The following is a 19,737-nucleotide window of genomic DNA, read 5'->3' as shown; positions in this document are numbered from 1 at the left end:
GAGTAGTTCCTTCGCACCCCGAAGTGCCTCCCCCGAGTCCGCCAAAAACAGCAAGAGGTCATCTGCGTACAACGCGAAGTGGTGGGTCTGTCCATCTACATTAAGGCCCTGATAGGGTTGCCCTGTCCTAGCTCTAATGGCAAGTGGCTCCATCACTAGGGCAAACAGAAGGGGGGAGAGGGGACATCCCTGTCTTGTTCCCCGCCCCACGCTACAGGCATCAGATATTAGCCCACCCGTTTTTACTCTAGCAGTGGAGCCGGAGTATAAGAGAGCAGTCCATTCCACAAACTTGTCTCCCAGCCCAAACTTCCTCATCACTTGGAACAAATAAGGCCATTCCAGGCTATCAAATGCCTTTTCTGTGTCCACCGCAAAGATCGTCGTCGTGTCTTTGCTATAGGAGTCTGCCTCCAGTACTCGCAGGAGGTGTCAGACATTAATCGCTGTGTTTCTGGTGGGAATAAACCCCGATTGGTCCCTATGAATTAGTGTTGTCATGTGCGCGGAAGTAGCCGAGTAGCTAGTAGACGACTCAGGATTTTGTAGTCTAAGTTGAGCATGGAAAGTGGGCGATACGCCGCTTTGTCCCATGGCGGTTTCCTCGGTTTAAGCAAGGTTATGATAATCGCCTCTCTGGTCAAGACGGGCAGGTGCCCCATTTGTCTTGCCTATAGAGCTGTACCAGCCTGGGAGCTAAGAGATCAATATATTTAAGGTAAAATTCAACCGGTAGGCCATCTGTACCTGGGGTTTTGTATCTTGCCATACTTTTAATGGCCCCTCTCACTTCCCCAACTTCCACATCGCGACCCAGTGTGACTGCGAGTTCCTCGTCTAAGGCTGGTAGTTCCTCTTCCCCCATGAACTCATCCATATCCTCTTCTGCTAGAATAACCCTGCTTCTGTACAACTCAGTATAGTATTCTAGAAACAAATCATTTATGCCCTTTTGGTCATAGCGCACTTCATCATTCTGCCCTCTAATCTCTAGAATGGCCATACCTCTCCTGGCTGGGTTAGCCAACCAGGTCAGTAGGGCCCCCGACTTATCCCTCTGAGTGAGCCCGAGTTATGTATTGCTTGTAGTCAAAGCAGCGAAGGCGTTCCACCTACACTGCTACCGTTTCCCTGGCCTCCAAGAGCTCCCCCTGCTTATCAGTGTTCTCCGGCCTCTCCTGTTCTAGTTCCCTTAAACGCGGATCCACTCTCTGCACGTCCTGGAGGAGTACCTTCCGCGTTCCCGTAATTTCTGATATGCAATGCCCACTGATGACTGTATTAAAAGCATCCCACTCTATTAGTGAGTTTGTTGCTGTGCAAGCATTTTCGTGGAAATATTGGTCGATAGCCGTACTTATGGTTTCATAGAACATCTGATCTTCTAAGGCATTAGGCTTCAAGCGCCAAGTGGGAACTCTGGGACGCTCTCGCGACCAATATAAGCTTATCAACTCGGGAATGTGGTCCGATATCGTCCGAGTGAGGTATTTACTGCTGCGTACTCTTTCATGCACATCAGGGGAGCACAGTTTGGCGTTTAGCCAAACGTGTAGTTCATGTAATGCCAAGAAGGAGTAATCCCGGGCCCGAAGTGTTGGGCTCTCCAAGAGTCCACTAATCCCCATCTCTGTTGCCAGTTCTGCCGTGCCTCTGCTGTTTCATGTGTGGGCGTATCAGGGAGCGGAGGATGGGAACTTTCGAGGGCAACATACGGTACACAGTTAAAGTCACCCCCCATTAGAACTGATCCAGTGAGTACGGAGGCCAGTTTCCCCAAAAGAAGCAGGGAAAAAAATTGCTGGTCAGAGTTAGGTGCGTAAATACTACCCAATATGATATCTCAGCCATCTAGTCTCCCAGAAACTATCACATATCTACTGCCTGGGTCTATGATTTGTTTTGAGCACTGAAAGGGAGCTCCCGCCCTCACCCAGATCAAGACCCCTCTTGCAAATGCTGAGTAATTCGTGTAGTATACTTGTCCTCTCCAACAGCACTGCAATGCTGCCCCATCCTTTGCCATTATGTGTGTCTCCTGAAGAAGTGCAATCTGGACCGCCCCATGTGGACCAAGTATGCATGGATTATATGACGCCGTATCATTGTGTGCATCCCCCTTACATTCCTGGAGATGCATTTTAAGTCTAGGGAAGGTCCAATTTTGTTAAAGAAACCTTTGCTCCTTCGTAACATGCCTGCCCCAACACAACAGTCCCCAAACCAAATAGAACCCCCAACTCCCCCTCCCCAGGACAGGGACTGGTGAACTAGTTCCCATCCAAACGTTAGTAAAATACACAAACATCCACTAGTGGTTACAGGGGTGATCAGCCAGTAGTTCCAGTTCCAGATCCCATGACCTACCGCCCCCTCAATACCTGTACCAATTTTTTCGGAAGTCTCTTGCTGCCTTAATGCAACTATCGCATGCACATGCTCAGGAAGGTGTTTCAGTGGACTCCTTTGCATGCTAGGAAGACCCTGGTCCAGGCTCTGATAGTGAGTCGCCTTGACTATGGAAACTCCCTAATTGTTGATATGAACGAAGGCCTCTTTTCCAGGCTTCAGGTGGTGCAGAATACAGCAGCGCACCTTATTCACAATCTTCCTCCTCGATCCCTAACCGAACCCCTACAGCGCTTCCTTCATTGGCTGCCCATAAAAAAGCAGGCGCTTTGCAAACTTCTATGTCTGGTCTTTAAAACCTTGCACGGAAGGGAACCATGCTATTTGAAAAACAAACTACTACCATATGTACCTATCCATCAGCTTAGATCCAGTGAACTTCTATTATTGTGCCCCAAGAGTATTCACAAAACCAGTTTTGGGGTTTGCTCCTTCTCCTTCCTGGCTCCTCGTCATTGGAATCGGCTGCCCTTGCACCTCTGTTCGTGTACAGGTCTAATTCAGTTTAGAAAACTTCTGAAAACTTGGCTGTTCAATCTATAACCTTGGTATTGCTTTGCGAACTGTTGTCTTCGGCTATGGTGCCGAGACATTCCCCTCAGGGATGATTTGTTGCGCCTTACAAAAATAACTAACTAACAAGAGAACCCCCTGAGAAACCAACAGGGAATGCAGAAACACCCCCTCCCCCCAGACTGTGAACAACCCAACAAGAAACTGAACCCGGGCCAAGAAAATGGGAGCAAGGAGCAGTCTGAAACCTGACTGACCAAGCAAAACGGCAGCCCCACTGCCAGCAGAGACCGGCAGGGAGAGCGGAAGTGCCAGCCAAACAATTGGCCAGGATCGTCAAACCAGAGAACCCCCGAAGCCAGCAAATAGCCACAGCCAATACCTCGGGAAAGGAGCAGGCAACAACCCGAAAAGCGACCTTTGGAAGCAGAAAACAGTAGAGAGAGAGAGAGAGAGATAGAGATAGAAGAGACACGCCGAATGACAGGATAGCAGCAGGGAAAAGAAAACAACCAACAAGCCACAGGTGGCCAAAATCGCCTCCCTCCCCAGGATTAGTGGAAGGAAAGACTGCAAAAGTGGCCAAATGGAGATGCACCATGTACAGCAATCCAAGAAGATCCCTGAAGCACGTAAGGGCCTAGAGGGAATGTGGAAAGAGAAGAGAACAGAGGAGCACCCCAGAACCCCAATACCAGAAGCACCCCAGCGATAGCCAAGGAGGGGAGCAGCACCTCCACCACCGACAACAAAGCTACCTGGCAGCGGATGCCCAAAACCGATCCAGAGGCAGGAGGATGGGCAAGACAAGACAACCCTCTCTGAGGAAAGACACACACAGGATGGAATCAACAGGCATGGAGGTGGGTGGGAGGGACCTTATTCTATGGAAATAAAAAAAAAAACTAGCATGTTAGAGTGCCTGTCCGGAGCCCTCTTGACCCTTTGGCCACTGACAATGTAACAATCTACAATTTATTAAGGAAATTTAGGTCCTATCAGATGTTATCAAGATCCTAATTATTGCACAGACCTCTACTCTGTCTTCTTGAATTAAATTTGAGCAGTATTAAGAAAGGAACACTACAGAATTGAGGTCTGATTGCCAGTCTACCTCTTTCTGTCTTTTTGGTCATGCCTCCTCTTTTGCTTACTAAATAATGTGTCATGAGAAAAACCCTTTACATCCTGTTCCGTTCCATATATTCCAGGGGGTAAATCACGTGTATCTGGCCACAGTCACGATAAGTGCGAGGAAATCAAACTTGTTGACCAACTCATGAGGCGGAGCTGGAGCACCGGCATAGTGGGACTGGCACTAATGATAACTAAGTTTATTTGTAGAGAATTTTGCTAACCATCTGACGTTTGGGCAGATATGTAAATTGTAAAGTTACCATTGACCTGAGGGATGGTGGCATCTGAAATAATGTCCATGCTACAGCTGTGCCCATGTTAACACTAATGAAACCCTGACGGGAGCCAACCTTGCCTTGCACAGAGAACAACGAAGGCAATACCTAGACAGAGTGAATGTCCCTTTACAGTGCTGATCATGCCACAAATCCAGTGGGTAGAGGTCCAGGTGAAGTTCAAGTGATCTCATGACCAAAATAAAACTACAGTTATATATGGAAAAGAGTTTATGTAGTAGGTTTATTGATTATCCCAGCATGTAAAAATAACCTTAAATTGATAATCCTCATTACTTTATGCAGTACATGAGAACTATGAAAAAACTACTTTTCTACAATCAAAAAGCAATAAAAAGTTTGAGAGTTCTTTGAGATTTGCCAAGAGTATTTTGACAAGGACTGTCTGTTGAGCTCTTTTTGTTGGTTCCTTTCTCAAGTTCATTTTTAGGTCCTGACTAGACGGCTTTAGCTGTCTGTAGGCAGGCTTATTGCTTTGAATACATAACATCTACCTAGAGTGGGCTTTGGGCCTTCACCTTGCTAACAATCGGATGGCTCTTTTGTTAACCTTAGTTGTCTGCTCTTGATTCAGTGGTTTTCCTCCTTTTTTTCTTGTGCTTGTCCCACTCAGGAGTATTTTGGTCATGCAGTGTTCCGACTGGATGGGTTGTACTTTAAGACTTTTTTGATTATTACAACTATTTGTTATGGAGCACTCCACCTTTTTCCTCTTTATCGCTGCACCATGCTCTTTCATTCCCACTGTATTTATGTTACCTGTCCAATACACCATCCTGTAACATTTTTTTAACTTGTTTATTTTATTTATTAATTGTAAAGGCCTGGCAAGTACAAAGCGTTGCCAGGCCGCTTGCTATCTTCTTCTTGTGTGGTGCACGATTTTTTTTTTTTTTTAAAAGATTTAAATTTACTATTCTATGCTGGATGCCCACCATGTTATATCAGTAAATTAAAAAAGGCTAGCATAACATCAAGACTGATGTACACGTAATGGCACACATGTCTGCCCACATCATGACGTAAATGTCACGATGAGTGTAAATGGACGCCCATCTTGGAACAGGTTTTTAATGAAAGAATACCCATTCCAAAATCATTGACAATGTGTGTGCATGTGTGTTGACATACTTTCGTATGCCAGTGCCAGCAAGCAATGCCAAAACCAATAGCTCGGCCTTTTGATACTGAAAACTATTGGCATTGCAACTTTGTCGATTGTTGAACCCTGCTCCCACCAGTAGGGAGTGACTTGCACATTATCTCTCGAAGTACAGTGGCTTGGATGTTATTGCATCTTTTAATTAAATACCTTCTCTGGCAGTACAGCAGAATCTGGCAATCTTGATGATAGTCAAAAAGTATAAAAGAGTAGCATTTGGATGTAAAGATTAATTGAAATCTACTAGGTTCCACAATGAGTGCCTGCACCGTGTCGCCCCCAACCTCCCCCCTTTCGCCTCCCTTCTCCTCACGGCCCTCCTCGCTTTAACATAATTCAGCAGTGGGTGTTAACAAGGTGCACCACAAGCCCTGTGCACTTAACAGCCTCACCTTACGCCAGTGGTGAATCAAAGGTGTCATGGACAAGAGGCAAGATAAGAAAATTAGTGGGGGCAGGTGGCCCGGGACACCGTGGGAGAGGGGCTGGAGGCTCAGGGGTGGTGCGGTGGCCCCGATACACAGTCCTAGCGTCATGCGGTGCTGGAGCCTGGGTAGGCAGAGCTGCCGAATGCTAGTGTGCCATGTATCTGTGTGTGCAATGTTTTCACAGCTTCTCCCCCCCGTTGTTGGACTAGTCATGTATGACTCATCATAGGCATAGCTAGGGGGGTACCGTAGGGGCGATCCACCCCAGGAGGCACTATTTTGGGGGCGGTGGCGCGACCCTGGTGGCACATGGCGGCGACGTTTATGATTTAATTTGGGACACTGACACCTCCCCCAGACATGCGGCTGTGAATCTGTCGCTGAGGTCGGAGCACTGTCTGCACACGTGACGTGCATGTTAGTGAAAGCACACCGGCTGCAGTGCACGCACGCACCACCTAGCAAGTGGTGGTGGAGCGTTGCGCGGCGTACCGTGTATATGGTTCCCAGGGCCGTCAATCTTGTAGCGCGTGAAAGCTCTACGAATGACGGCCCTGGGCATCATTTTTATCCAGCCCCTGCGCAGTGCTGTTAAAATGCAGCAGTGACGCGCGCCACCACCACACACTCTTTTTTCAATGTAGAGTCTTGGCAGGGGACTGCTAAACCACTACGGTAGGGGCCCTGCCACCACTATGGAGTCTCCAGCAGATTTAAGCTAAATATTCGCAGCAACAACAAGCAGATTTGTTTTTGTGAAAAACTTTAAACGCACTTGAGTTGCTGGTGTTATTTTAACTGTCTTCGCTCTCTTCCTGATTTACATCCTAGTCTGAGCCTGCAATGCCTCTTATCTTTTTTTTTGTAGTTTTATATAGCGCAAACTATCAGTATCAGAGCGCTTTACATGAGCACGAGTTGCCTTACAGACTGATTTATCTTAATCTTTACTGGAAACAAGAGTATTTTCCCATTTTACTTGTTACCAAACTGGGATCATAGCAATTATTATGATGGCTGGCGTTTTGCCTATGGCAGTTTAGAATACTGTAGAAGTGGAGTTGAACCGGAAGTGAACAGATTCATCAACAGTGAAGCGACTTTAGTTCTTTAAATAATATAGGGCAAGAGGGGGAAACTGCGTTTGGCATTTGAGACGTGAAATAGGTGAATAGCTTGCTCTGCCAAAAGATGTTTCCGTTTTTGATACCTGTTAAGGTCACCCTTGCATTCTCATACTCATAATTATTTGTGAGAAAAGTGATCATGTGATCAATAGTAGAAACCTCTGTATAGTAAAGTATGAATATGGGACTTGCCTGCACTTGTCCAGCTTGCCTCCAGGTGGACCCTTGATTCGGTGATTCAGAGTATTACTTTTGTCAACAAGCCTTTTCAGACTCAGATTAGCATGTAAGGAAATTTCTTTGACACGTTAAAGGCATACCTTGGTACAATAGCATACAAGTAAGGAGTCTACTGTGGTAAATATTTCGTTACCGGTACTATTTTTTATGCGGTAAAGTCTTAGTGAGAATAACTCAGTAAAAATAAGAGGCAGAATCCGTGGTATTAGAGGTTTTAAAGGGCTTTATTCCTATACAAAGGAATCCAATTCGAATTGTGGGCCTTCTGTTCCATCACCACGAAAGTTCAGGAAGGAAGGGCGCATATATTATTTAGAGTTAAGCAGTTTTATAGAAAATGCATTACATTGAAACAGATGCAAGAGGCGTTACAGCTGATAATACAGGAAAACTGTGCATACGTAACTAATAGAGGCGTAAACATAGGTGTAACTAAAATACGTCATTAAACATGATGTCACAAGTGGGTGGATCCATAGAAGAATCCTGCAATGTCAGCAGAAATATTTGGCAGAGATGCGCGCGCAGCCGCATGACGTGTGATTGACGTGCAACTAGAGAGTGAAGGGGACTTGACATTTAGCTCTACATGTGGAGACAGAAGTCTGGGGTTATGTCAACCTAATCCCTAATCATATCTAATATCCTATGTTTAAAGAACTGTGTTATCCAAAAGGAAAAGTCTCTTAGGATAGAATCTTATTCTATACTGACTATACTGACTGTTAGTGCGTGTACAAGCGTCTAAGTGTCTACACTAGATGCGAGGGGGTAGGAATATTCCATGGTAACGGGGCTATGAATTACTTGCATGAGGACAGCGAGGCCTGGCCCCTTTGCACGGTAGCTGGAGGAATGTTTACCTAAACTGCTAGACAGGAATGCATCGGATGAGGAGCGAAGGAGATAATCTCGAAGGTGAAATACAGTTTTTGCAGGCAATAGGCTGGATCAGGCACCGTTAGCCGCGCAGGGAGTAGGACAAAGTTCATGGTCACAGATGCAGGCTCAGGCTGGAGCTTTCAGAGGCAGAAGGCAGGAAAAGCTTGATGACAGAATTCGGGCCTACTCGCCTGAGTCTGTAAAATGTGGAAAGTGAACCATATAAAGTCGGTGGCCTTTCATACTTAGGAATGGAATATCTGACCCATTCATGGCGGGTCTGAAAGAGGACATGTTGACGGTGGACGCACATATATTTGCGTCTTAAAAACTGGAGTAGGAGGGAACATACATGTACTTATAGCATGTACATGGAGCCGTTGGGGTCTACGATAGGGGACATAACTGATCACAAAATTCATATTTCCTCATTCCCTCCTTGTCCCCTACGGACCCTCAGGAGATATCGATCTTCATCAATCCATCGATCTGTTCATATAGCATCATTTGTTCTTCTTTCTTCTTCCGGGATCTTGAATGAAAACTTGGAGGTGGGATACACGATGTGGCACACAGACCACAAATCGCTGGCCCACATTGTAGACATAAGCAGCAACTAAATAGTATGAGAAAGCCAATACCTAGGAAGGATAGGATTCTCCATCCCCAGGCTGACAACACGCCCCAGAACCAACCGGACCAAGTCCAGGTGCCTGGACTCTGGTGTATCTGGCTTACAATCTTATGAAGGTGAGTTATGGCTTTATACACCGACGGCGAATTTTCTGGTATGAAAATGCAGCAACTTGATCCGATGACCCTACAAGCTCCGCCCCTATCGGCCAGGATGACGTCAAGGACAAGACGATTTTGAAGCACAACAATCCGCATAGCAGACTGCTCTTCTGTTAAATTGCCTAAGGCGGAAATAGTTTCGTTCACTACTGCTTCAAGGGTTCTGGTTAATCTACGTATCAGCTTACTATTAGTGACTGTACCTATATAGGGAAAGAATCCTTTATTGAAATCTGTGTATTTTTCCCATGCTGTTTCAGTGTAATCGACAATTGGGAGATCTCTCTGTTGTCTATTGTGTACTAAATGGGTATTTCTATGATAATCAGGAGGAGCTAGGAAAACAGGTGGCAGAAGGAATGCTATATAACAAGTACCATCCCAATCTAAAGGTAGACATATATATGCGGTCTGGCCACATATGAAGTAGGAATGGTGGGAAGCTCTAAATGTAGACTTGCCTTGATCACTGAATTTTATTACAGTGGTGCATTTACTGTGGCCCATGTGTATGGAACCATTCTTTTTTATACATAATTCCCCTTTTACTGGGAATACTGACATGGCGGGCAAGATTGGTGTAGCTTCAGATTCAACGTTCAGGATCATGAGGTTAAGTGTAAAATTACCTAATCCATATACTTCATTTTCTAGATCAGTTCCTGTTCTTTTGGGAAGTCCCTCCTTGTTAGGGTAGCAGACCTTAAGTAAAACTAGGTTCAGGTTTCCCCACACCCAGTTGTCTTGATAAACTGCGGAATTTGAATCTAGGGAATTAATCAAACTAAACCATGCTCCACAGGAGCCATTGTGTGTGAACGGATATGGAAAGAGGGGCAAAACTCCCTTATAGTTTTGATAGGGAGGGAGTCGGCCACATATCCAACAATTTGTGGCATTGCTGGTCTGATGGGAATGATGTAACATACTAATGAACGTGTTGTTGCGCAGCGCAAATCTATAGGACAACTCATGCGGAGGAAATTTGCTAAAAGAATGTTCTGCAGTTATATTGTAAGTATGTTTAAGAATAGGGTAATACATATGCAATAGTATGCTAAAAATAATGATCAGAAGACTTAGAAAAAACAAAATTAATAATGTTACTGTGCAGTGACTACGAAGTGATTTACAATACGCATGCTTTTTCAGCTGCATTCGCAGATTTCTTTCTCTATTCCGGTCTAGAGGATACATGTCAGAGACAAATTCAACCGATTCACCTTGGAGAGGACTTAAACAATCAAATTGTCTGACTTATTAGACCTCAATTTTAGTTTATAAATGTCTGAGTTCGATTGCTCAACCAAGGGGAGCTTTGAGTCTGTCTTTGAGGGAATACAGGGTTCAGTATTTATACTGGATGGTAGTCCATAAAATTTCTTGATATGACTCGAGTGCAACCACCCTTTTCTTCCCTCGATTTTCACAGCTGTCCTTGTGGTGAGTAGAACCAACTTCGGTGACTTCCACCTAGGATCCAGTTGGGTCTTCCGGTCAAAGTTCCTGACCAACACCAGGTCACCAGGAACCACGTCATGGGGCTTCACCTCAGTATTATCGGGAAAAGCTGCGGATACCTGTGAACGATAAGATTGTAGTGCAGACATCAAGGAAGCCAGGTAATCTGTCAGCATATTACAGTCAACGTCAGTGATTTTGCGAGGTATAGGCGTCCCCCACATATTTGGTGGTCTACCGAAGATCACCTCATACGGGGATAGCCCTGTTCGAGAATGTGCTACCATTCTCATGTAAAAGAGCGCAACTGGTAAGGCTACTATCCAATCGACTCCTTTTTCTCTACATATTTTGGACAATCTAATTTTCAAAGTTTGATTATGGCGTTCTACGAGACCTGCTGCCTCGGGATGTCGGACACAGTGAAATTTCCATTGATAACCTAATAAAAGGGAAACGTGTTTCATTAGTTCGGATGAAAACGGCTGGCCGTTATCTGAGTAGACAACACGTGGTAAACCGTACCGTGGGAAGAATTGTCGAACTAACTGTTTGGCAGTAGTCGGGGCAGTGTAATCTGAAACCGGGTATGCTTCTGTCCAACGGGAAAGAGCACAAACAACTACGAGAACATATTTGAATCCTCGACATCGTTCCATCTGGATATAATCCATCTGGAGGACTTCAAAAGCGTGATCGGGAGTTTGAAATCCACCCTGTTCTACGGGGATGCTTTTACCTGGATTAAACTGACAACATATCATACAGGTACGAACTTTTTGTTTAGCTGCTGCTCGCAAGTGCTTGTTGAACCAAATGTGTTGAATACTGTCTAGCATAGCTTTTTCTCCTAAGTGCGCTGGACTATGTATTGTGTTAATGATGACTTGGACCATAGAGTCGGGAAGAAACCATATAGATTTTTCCTTCGTCATCCATCCCTGATCTGTTTGGATCCCTCCTAATTCAGTCCATTTCTTTATTTCTTCTGGTGTAGCATGTGTCTGTATGTCAATTACATCAAAGGCGGGATCCTTAACTGTCATGCAATGTGTTGGTGTCGGAACTATTGTCTTTGTCATGTCAGTTGTGTGAGTCTGATTCTGAGCAGTCTGTTTAGCTGTTCTGTCAGCTAGGTCATTACCCTGAGAAATGATATCGGTAACTTTTGTATGGGCTTTGCATTTCATAATCGATATTGCAGTAGGTAGATGAATCGCGTCTAATAGGGTTTGAATGAGGGGTCCGTGCTGGATGTGGGCACCGTGAGAAGTTAAATAACCTCTCTCTCGCCACAGTACGCCGAAGTCATGGACGACTCCGAATGCATAACGTGAATCTGTGTATATGTTGACTTTCTTATCTTTGGCTTGAATACAGGCTTGTGTCAGAGCGATGAGCTCTGCTGCTTGAGCTGACAAAGTGTTAATACGATTTGTTTCAATGACTTCAGTGTCTGTTGTGACTGCGTAAGCGGCCACTAACTCTCCTGTACTTGTTCTCATACATGACCCATCTACATACAATGTCAAGTCTGGATCTGACAAAGGGATATCTGTCAAGTCTTGTCTGGGTTTCGTCGTGATAGTAATGACTTCGACACAATCATGTGCCAATGGATCTGTTCCGCTCACTGGTAACAGTGTGGCAGGATTTAACGTATTGCAACGTCTGATTGCTATGTGTGGCTGAAACAATGTCAGTTCGTAACCGGTGAGTCTCGCTATAGTCAAGTGTTGTGTCTGTGTGCGGTTCAAAAGAACCTCTACTGCGTGTGGTACTTGTACTGTCAATTGGTGTCCTAACACTATGGCATCGCTTTGTCTGATTGCTAAAGCTGTTGCTGCCACCGATTTCAGGCACGCAGGAAGAGCCTGAGCTACTGGATCTAATGTACTAGAGAAATAAGCACATGGTTTGTGTGATCCTGCTTGTTCCTGAGTGAGTACTGACAGGGCAGTACCTTCGCGTTCTGTAACAAAGAGTGTAAACTGTTTACTGTAACATGGTGTTGCTAAAACAGGTGCTTGGCATAAAGCTTTCTTTAAGCTTTCAAAGGCATGTGTATGTTCTGGAGTCCAAGGGAGGACAGTCGATGTGGCTGTCTCCTGTGTTGTTAACTGGATGAGTGGTTTTGCTAGAAATGCATATTGAGGGATCCACTGCCTACAGTATGAAGTGAGGCCTATAAAAGCCCGTACCTCCTTTTGTGTCTTGGGTGGTGGCATGTTAGCGATTAACTGGATGCGGTCGGATGTAAGCTGCCTTCCCTCCTTGGACAGCGAGTGCCCAAGGTAAACAACTTGCTGGACACAGAATTGCAGCTTAGAAGGGGACACCTTGTGCCCCTTGTCAGCCAGAAATTTCAAAACCGTCAGTGACGCTTTTTCACATTCAGGTTCGCTTCGAGCGGTGATCAGTAGATCATCGACATATTGAAGCAAGGCAGTGTTAACTGGCATGTGGATACTGTCAAGTTCTCGTTTCAGTGCTTGGCTATAGATGCTGGGGCTTTCTGTAAATCCTTGAGGTGCGCGTGTGAATTTAAAACTTCGTCCATTTAAACTGAACCCGAACAAGTATTGACTTTCCGGATCGATTGGGACACTAAAGAAAGCATTCTTGAGATCAATTACAGTGAAAAACGTTGCTTCTGAGTCAATAGCTGTTAGTAATGAAGAGATATCTGGGACCACGGGGTATTGTGGCACAATACATTTATTTAATTCGCGCAGATCAATAACTAATCGATATACTGGTGGAGCGTTTGGATCCGTTCTTTTAAGAATTGGAATTATCGGAGAATTACATACATTGGAGTCAGTTTCGACAACCACTCCTTGTGCAATGAGCTCGTCAATGATTTGCAGTAAAGCCACTACAGCATCGGGTGGTAATTTGTATTGTCGTATTCGTGGTAGTATTACTCCTGTTTTTAGTGTGACACGATATGGTGTAATATTCATGCAACCAACATCAGTGGGGCCTTGTGCCCATAAATGTGTAGGTAAATTCTGCAGTCGGTGATCCATGTCTCTGGACACGTAGTGACCTTTAAAGTCACGTAAAAATAGTCGTACTCCTTCCGGAGAACAACATATTATAGCTCCTAGAGCTTTCAATGTTTTTATTCCTAACAAGTTTTCTGGACATGATTTAGTGAGCAATAAATCTGTAGTACGTGTCAATGGACCGACTGTAAGTGGAAGAGGTTGTGTTACGTCATTTATTATAGGTTTTCCTGAGAATCCAAGGGAAATATTTTGTGAGCCTGAGAGGGGTGCCCCTGGAACTTCACTGCGTCTTATAGTTGTTCTGCTTGCCCCTGTATCAAGTAAAAACTTTCTGTCTTCCCCTAATAGTTCACTATGTACATAAGGTCCCTCTTGGTCTACAGGAACCTCAATAAGGGGTAAGCCAACTTCCCTCTCTAGGCTATCTCATGAGTATCGCTGATAATCGGGATAATCTGCTTGTGCATACTGATACATCTGTTGTGTTGTCGCTTGTGTTGCAGCAAGAGGCTGCGCTTGTGGTGGTGCTACGGTCTGTTGTGGAGCTCCCTGTTGCAGTGCTAATTGTTGCGGAGCTAACCTAGGTTGTGCATGCTGAGGGATCTGTTGTTGATTCTGATCCTGTCTAGATGGACGTGGTCTCTCCTGGGTTCTACCTGTAGCAATATTATGTTTCAGGACTGGACAGTCGTGTATATAATGACCTTGTTGTTTACAATAGTTGCATGTCCCTTTCGTAGGACCTGCGGAATCACCCTTTTGATGACCGTCGGCTGGAACTGACTGTGCAACAAGCATTTTCATTTTTGTATCTTTCATACGTCTTTGTTCGTGTTCTTGTTCTTCTCTAATTCTATTGTGGTGATATTGTAACATCTGTAGCATCTGTGACGGGGTATTACCTTGCCAGGTACTTTCGAATTTCAATACTCTATTCTTAACTTGTAGCAGAGAATTTTCAACTAATTTTGTCACGAACAGATGTGGATATGACTCACTACTGGCTTTTATACCACTATTTATACCAAAACATTTTTCAAATCGGGAATAGAAATCACTAGTGTCTTCGTCTGGCTTTTGTTTACAGGCTGAGATTGCACCCCAGTCTTCCTTTTTCGTAGTTAATAAACGTGGCAGTACCTGTATTAGTAATCCTGCTAGTGCTGTAGTCTTTTCCCCAAGCCCTGCTCCTGCAGCTCGGGCTTTTTCTTCGTTTTCTAATGCTGTCCAATCTATCTTTTGGTCTCCCACCTCCCATTCTTTTTCTTTGAGTTTTTCATAAACACCGGCGGGTAAGAGGACTTTTAATATTTTCATAATATCGGGGTAGGTATACTCTCCCATGAGTAACATGTCTTTTATCTCACGGTGGAAACCTGCTGGGTCCTTGTCATGGCTGGGTACTACTTTCTTCATTTCTAATAATTCTAATTTAGTTATAGGTGTGTATACAAACACGCGTGTGAAATTATCACCGGCACCTCTAATTGGGTGCACTTCGCGTAACGGGTTCTGTCTATTTATGTGATACATTTTTCTTCCCATAATGGGAACTGGAACGTGTTCTGGGCATACGAAATTTAAATATTGGTTTCGGGATTCTAGAATTTCCTTAATCAAATCAGTACCTGACCCTCTCCATATACTCGTGAGTAGTTCTGTCAATATGTCAGGTAAGGGTCCTGGATCGGAGTGTTGACTTTTATATAATATAAGGAGGTGTTGAATCATGTATATACTAGCTAAACGCTGTTCGTATGGGTCAAGATTCAGAAACGTGTGTGCAAGTACATCATCATTGTATTCGCTGGGACTGTCAGCCCATTGTACTGCTGACCTGGCTAATTCTTGTTCGTCCATGGAATCGAGCATGTGGTACCCCCTTCGATCTCGGAGTAATTTATCAACGGCTTGGAATAGGTGTTCGGGGGATTTTGTATTTGGCATAGGGTTTGGAAAATGTCTATTATATTCTGGACGTATTGGACGTACCGGATCATTAAAACCTCTGGTATTGTTATGGTGTTTTCCTCTACCTACATAAGCTATCGTTTCTACTTGCTCTGACTCTTGCTCCTCCTCTTCTCTGTTTAGGTCAGCGGCGTCTACCTCTAATCTTTCTTCGTGTATTTCTTCTACTTCTTTGCGGATCTTTCGATACATGGCGACTATACATAACTGTTTATCATGTCTCCCTTCTGATATATTCTGACCCCAAGTGACAAGTTTTTGCATTTCTTCCGGGTTTACCCCAGGCCGGTCTTGATTTCTGATTACACAGTTTATGAGGAAACGTAACAGTTGTCCTTGTACCTCCGCTTTCTGGTACTCCATGGCTCTGCTAATACTTTCAGGACCTCGCCCTGACTGGACAAAGTGATACATATTTTCTAAATGTGTAGTCATTCCTGGTAGCTTCGTTAAATATATTGCAGCTCGTCGAATACGTAATGATGACAGCAGCATTTCGTCCCGTTTACCGGGCACAGGATCATATCTACAATCTACTAGAAGTTCCTTAAGCATGTCGGGGGTTACTAGTTTGGGCGTACGTTGGTGTGCTAATTCTCTAAGGGTCGGTTTATTTCTCGGCGGTGTGGCAAACATATCTGTCGTACCTCCGGTAGCACCATCTGAGGTGCTAGGCACGAAAGGATTCGTTGGGCGTAGGATAGAGATTGTAGATGCGGGAAAAACTGTAGAGACGGACGGGTCTGTTGGAACTTGTGTAGGAGTTTGTAATTGCGGGGGTACAGACGTATGCTCTTGGTGTTGAACACCATCGGCAAGCGATGTGGGTGGTATGGCATTAGCATACTCGGGAGCTGCGTCATCTAGATAGGAGGAAAGAAAAACGTCCTTTGCTGTTTTGGGATGTGATTTGGGATATGCTTTTATCGGAAACAATGGAGGTGGCAAGTCTTTTGGTATTTCCGGAGTAGCCTTAGGTAACCCTTCGGCCAGAAGTGGATACATACCATTCATAAGGGCGTTTCTTTGTCTATCTACTTGTTCTGAGTTTACTCGGGTACCTTCCTCAAGTAATAGATTTTCTCGAGTTTTATTTGAATTCTCTCTACCTTTCTCTTCCTGTCTGAGTGCTTTTTCTGTACGTCTATATGATTCTTTACGCCATAATTCAATGGCATCTTTCTGTGACTGTCTGGCTTTCTTTTTCCATAATTCTTCTTCTACTCTCATGATGCAATCTGCATCCCAGGTCCCTGCTGCGGGCCATCTCTGACTCTCTGGCAGATCCTTGGTGTAGTCCACCCATAAATCAAGAAATAATACGGCATCTAGACCATGCTTATGATACATAAAGTATCCTGGAGTGTCCCTAGGTGGAATGGGAACAGCTTCTTCGAGTACACCTTTTCTAGTTTTGATCTGTCTTAGTTTCGAAAAGAGCGGCATTTTTAGATCTTGTTACTAGAACACACTTTATACAAAGAAACACAATAATGAACAGTCATTCATACCACAATATATAGAACTTATTTAAAACATTTAACGCTTAACAGTTTTACGAACAATGATAACTAATAGAAAACTAGTTACTGACATTATACTGATACTAGATAATACTTATTTATATGCAAGACATACTATATATACTGCTAAACAGTACAGATACACTGCTGAAACAGTGCAGACCGGATTTGTGTACCCAAACCCGTCTTGACCGGCACAGACTATGTGCACGTAAAGTGCCTCCCCGGTAATGGTACTCACCGGGTAGCTCGGAACGGAAGGCCTCGGAACGAAACTGAAACTGGACCGGACTGGACTCGACTCGACTGGACTCGGAACTTCGGAACCTGGTGGGACTCTGTATACCTCGGATCTTGCTCTCTCAGCTAGGCTCTGGTCGGGATACTTCGCACTTCTCACCGCCTCGTCTGGGTGTTGATCGCAGCCTCAGTCACCCCCGCTCGGCCGGAGGGAGATACAGGAAATCCTGCAGGTACGCGTTTTTGTCCGTTCAGCTGTGGTAGGAGACCGGGCCTGCAACGCACCGCCGGCGCGTGAGATGAGAAAGTGTCCCTATTCGGGCGCCAATTTATGTGGTAAATATTTCGTTACCGGTACTATTTTTTATGCGGTAAAGTCTTAGTGAGAATAACTCAGTAAAAATAAGAGGCAGAATCCGTGGTATTAGAGGTTTTAAAGGGCTTTATTCCTATACAAAGGAATCCAATTCGAATTGTGGGCCTTCTGTTCCATCACCACGAAAGTTCAGGAAGGAAGGGCGCATATATTATTGAGAGTTAAGCAGTTTTATAGAAAATGCATTACATTGAAACAGATGCAAGAGGCGTTACAGCTGATAATACAGGAAAACTGTGCATACGTAACTAATAGAGGCGTAAACATAGGTGTAACTAAAATACGTCATTAAACATGATGTCACAAGTGGGTGGATCCATAGAAGAATCCTGCAATGTCAGCAGAAATATTTGGCAGAGATGCGCGCGCAGCCGCATGACGTGTGATTGACGTGCAACTAGCGAGTGAAGGGGACTTGACATTTAGCTCTACATGTGGAGACAGAAGTCTGGGGTTATGTCAACCTAATCCCTAATCATATCTAATATCCTATGTTTAAAGAACTGTGTTATCCAAAAGGAAAAGTCTCTTAGGATAGAATCTTATTCTATACTGACTATACTGACTGTTAGTGCGTGTACAAGCGTCTAAGTGTCTACACTAGATGCGAGGGGGTAGGAATATTCCATGGTAACGGGGCTATGAATTACTTGCATGAGGACAGCGAGGCCTGGCCCCTTTGCACGGTAGCTGGAGGAATGTTTACCTAAACTGCTAGACAGGAATGCATCGGATGAGGAGCGAAGGAGATAATCTCGAAGGTGAAATACAGTTTTTGGCAGGCAATAGGCTGGATCAGGCACCGTTAGCCGCGCAGGGAGTAGGACAAAGTTCATGGTCACAGATGCAGGCTCAGGCTGGAGCTTTCAGAGGCAGAAGGCAGGAAAAGCTTGATGACAGAATTCGGGCCTACTCGCCTGAGTCTGTAAAATGTGGAAAGTGAACCATATAAAGTCGGTGGCCTTTCATACTTAGGAATGGAATATCTGACCCATTCATGGCGGGTCTGAAAGAGGACATGTTGACGGTGGACGCACATATATTTGCGTCTTAAAAACTGGAGTAGGAGGGAACATACATGTACTTATAGCATGTACATGGAGCCGTTGGGGTCTACGATAGGGGACATAACTGATCACAAAATTCATATTTCCTCACTACCCTATTCCATGATTAGTAATAAAGGGTCATGCCCTGAAAGCACCAGGGCAGGTGGTTTTAGGGCCAGCATTGGAATCTACCCTGGAAGTAGAGTGCAGTAATCCCCTCCTGCTGATGTACAGGAACCAGGCTCACCGGGGGAAAGCTTCCCGATGGCAGCTCTGTGCTCACTTGTACCATCTACAAAGCTTCCTTTAGAACTTTGTTCGACTTACCCATTTTGACACACCAAGTCCAAATTCGGCTAATGACACAAACGTGAGATATGGAATCAGATTTTTTGCCACCTTCTTTCAAAAATGATAGGCCCCACTAGAACATCTTTTGTCGGCAGAAATGTTAACGCTAAAAGACACGCCCAGCCATCCTTGACCTAAGTCTCTTAACAGAGCATTAAAACCCCTCAAAATGGAGAAGAAGTGGAATGAAACTATTTTATATTTGCCCTGTAGGGGAATATACTAGCCAAGCAGATGAAAGTTAAATGCAAGGATTTCAAATGACATGCACAGACGAGATACTCATGGATCATCCTGAATTCATGTAGGTTTTGACACTGCATGACTCCTTCTCAATGGAACTGACAATCATGTTCATCAGGATTTTTTACCTGTAGTTGAATTCCACTTTAGCTACAAATCACCCACACCATTAGTGATTGCTTGTGCTGCAACTATAAAAGGAGAAACCAGCTAATCCTCATTTAGTTTAGTTTATGGAGCTGGTAATTGGGATGTTTAATAATTTTGTCAATAGACAGCGAGCAATATGATAATGAAATGTAATTATTATTGACAGCAATTGTGAATCTTTTGATTTGTTTGTTGGAGATGTAAACAACTATTCAACAGCTTTTTCTTTGATTAATATTTCATATAGTTTCATTTGAAAGATCCAGATAAGCACCACATTGTGGAAATTGTTTGAAGTTGTCACTTAAGCTTGGAATAGGGATTTCAATTTCATAGGATTTAAACATATTGTTAACCCAGACTATTTGAA

General features: G+C 44.3%; 1 protein-coding gene across 5 annotated transcripts in view; it reads left to right on the top strand.

Annotated features, from left to right (window-relative positions):
* The window catches only part of PPFIBP2 (PPFIB scaffold protein 2), a 1,154,531-nt gene that overhangs the window by 294,006 nt on the left and 840,788 nt on the right, over nt 1-19,737 (top strand). The gene's annotated exons all lie outside the window — the stretch shown is intronic.

Source organism: Triturus cristatus, chromosome 3_2 (assembly GCF_964204655.1).
Source record: "Triturus cristatus chromosome 3_2, aTriCri1.1, whole genome shotgun sequence".
Classification (NCBI taxonomy): Eukaryota; Metazoa; Chordata; class Amphibia; order Caudata; family Salamandridae; genus Triturus; species Triturus cristatus.
This window is presented reverse-complemented; position numbering and strand designations above follow the sequence as displayed.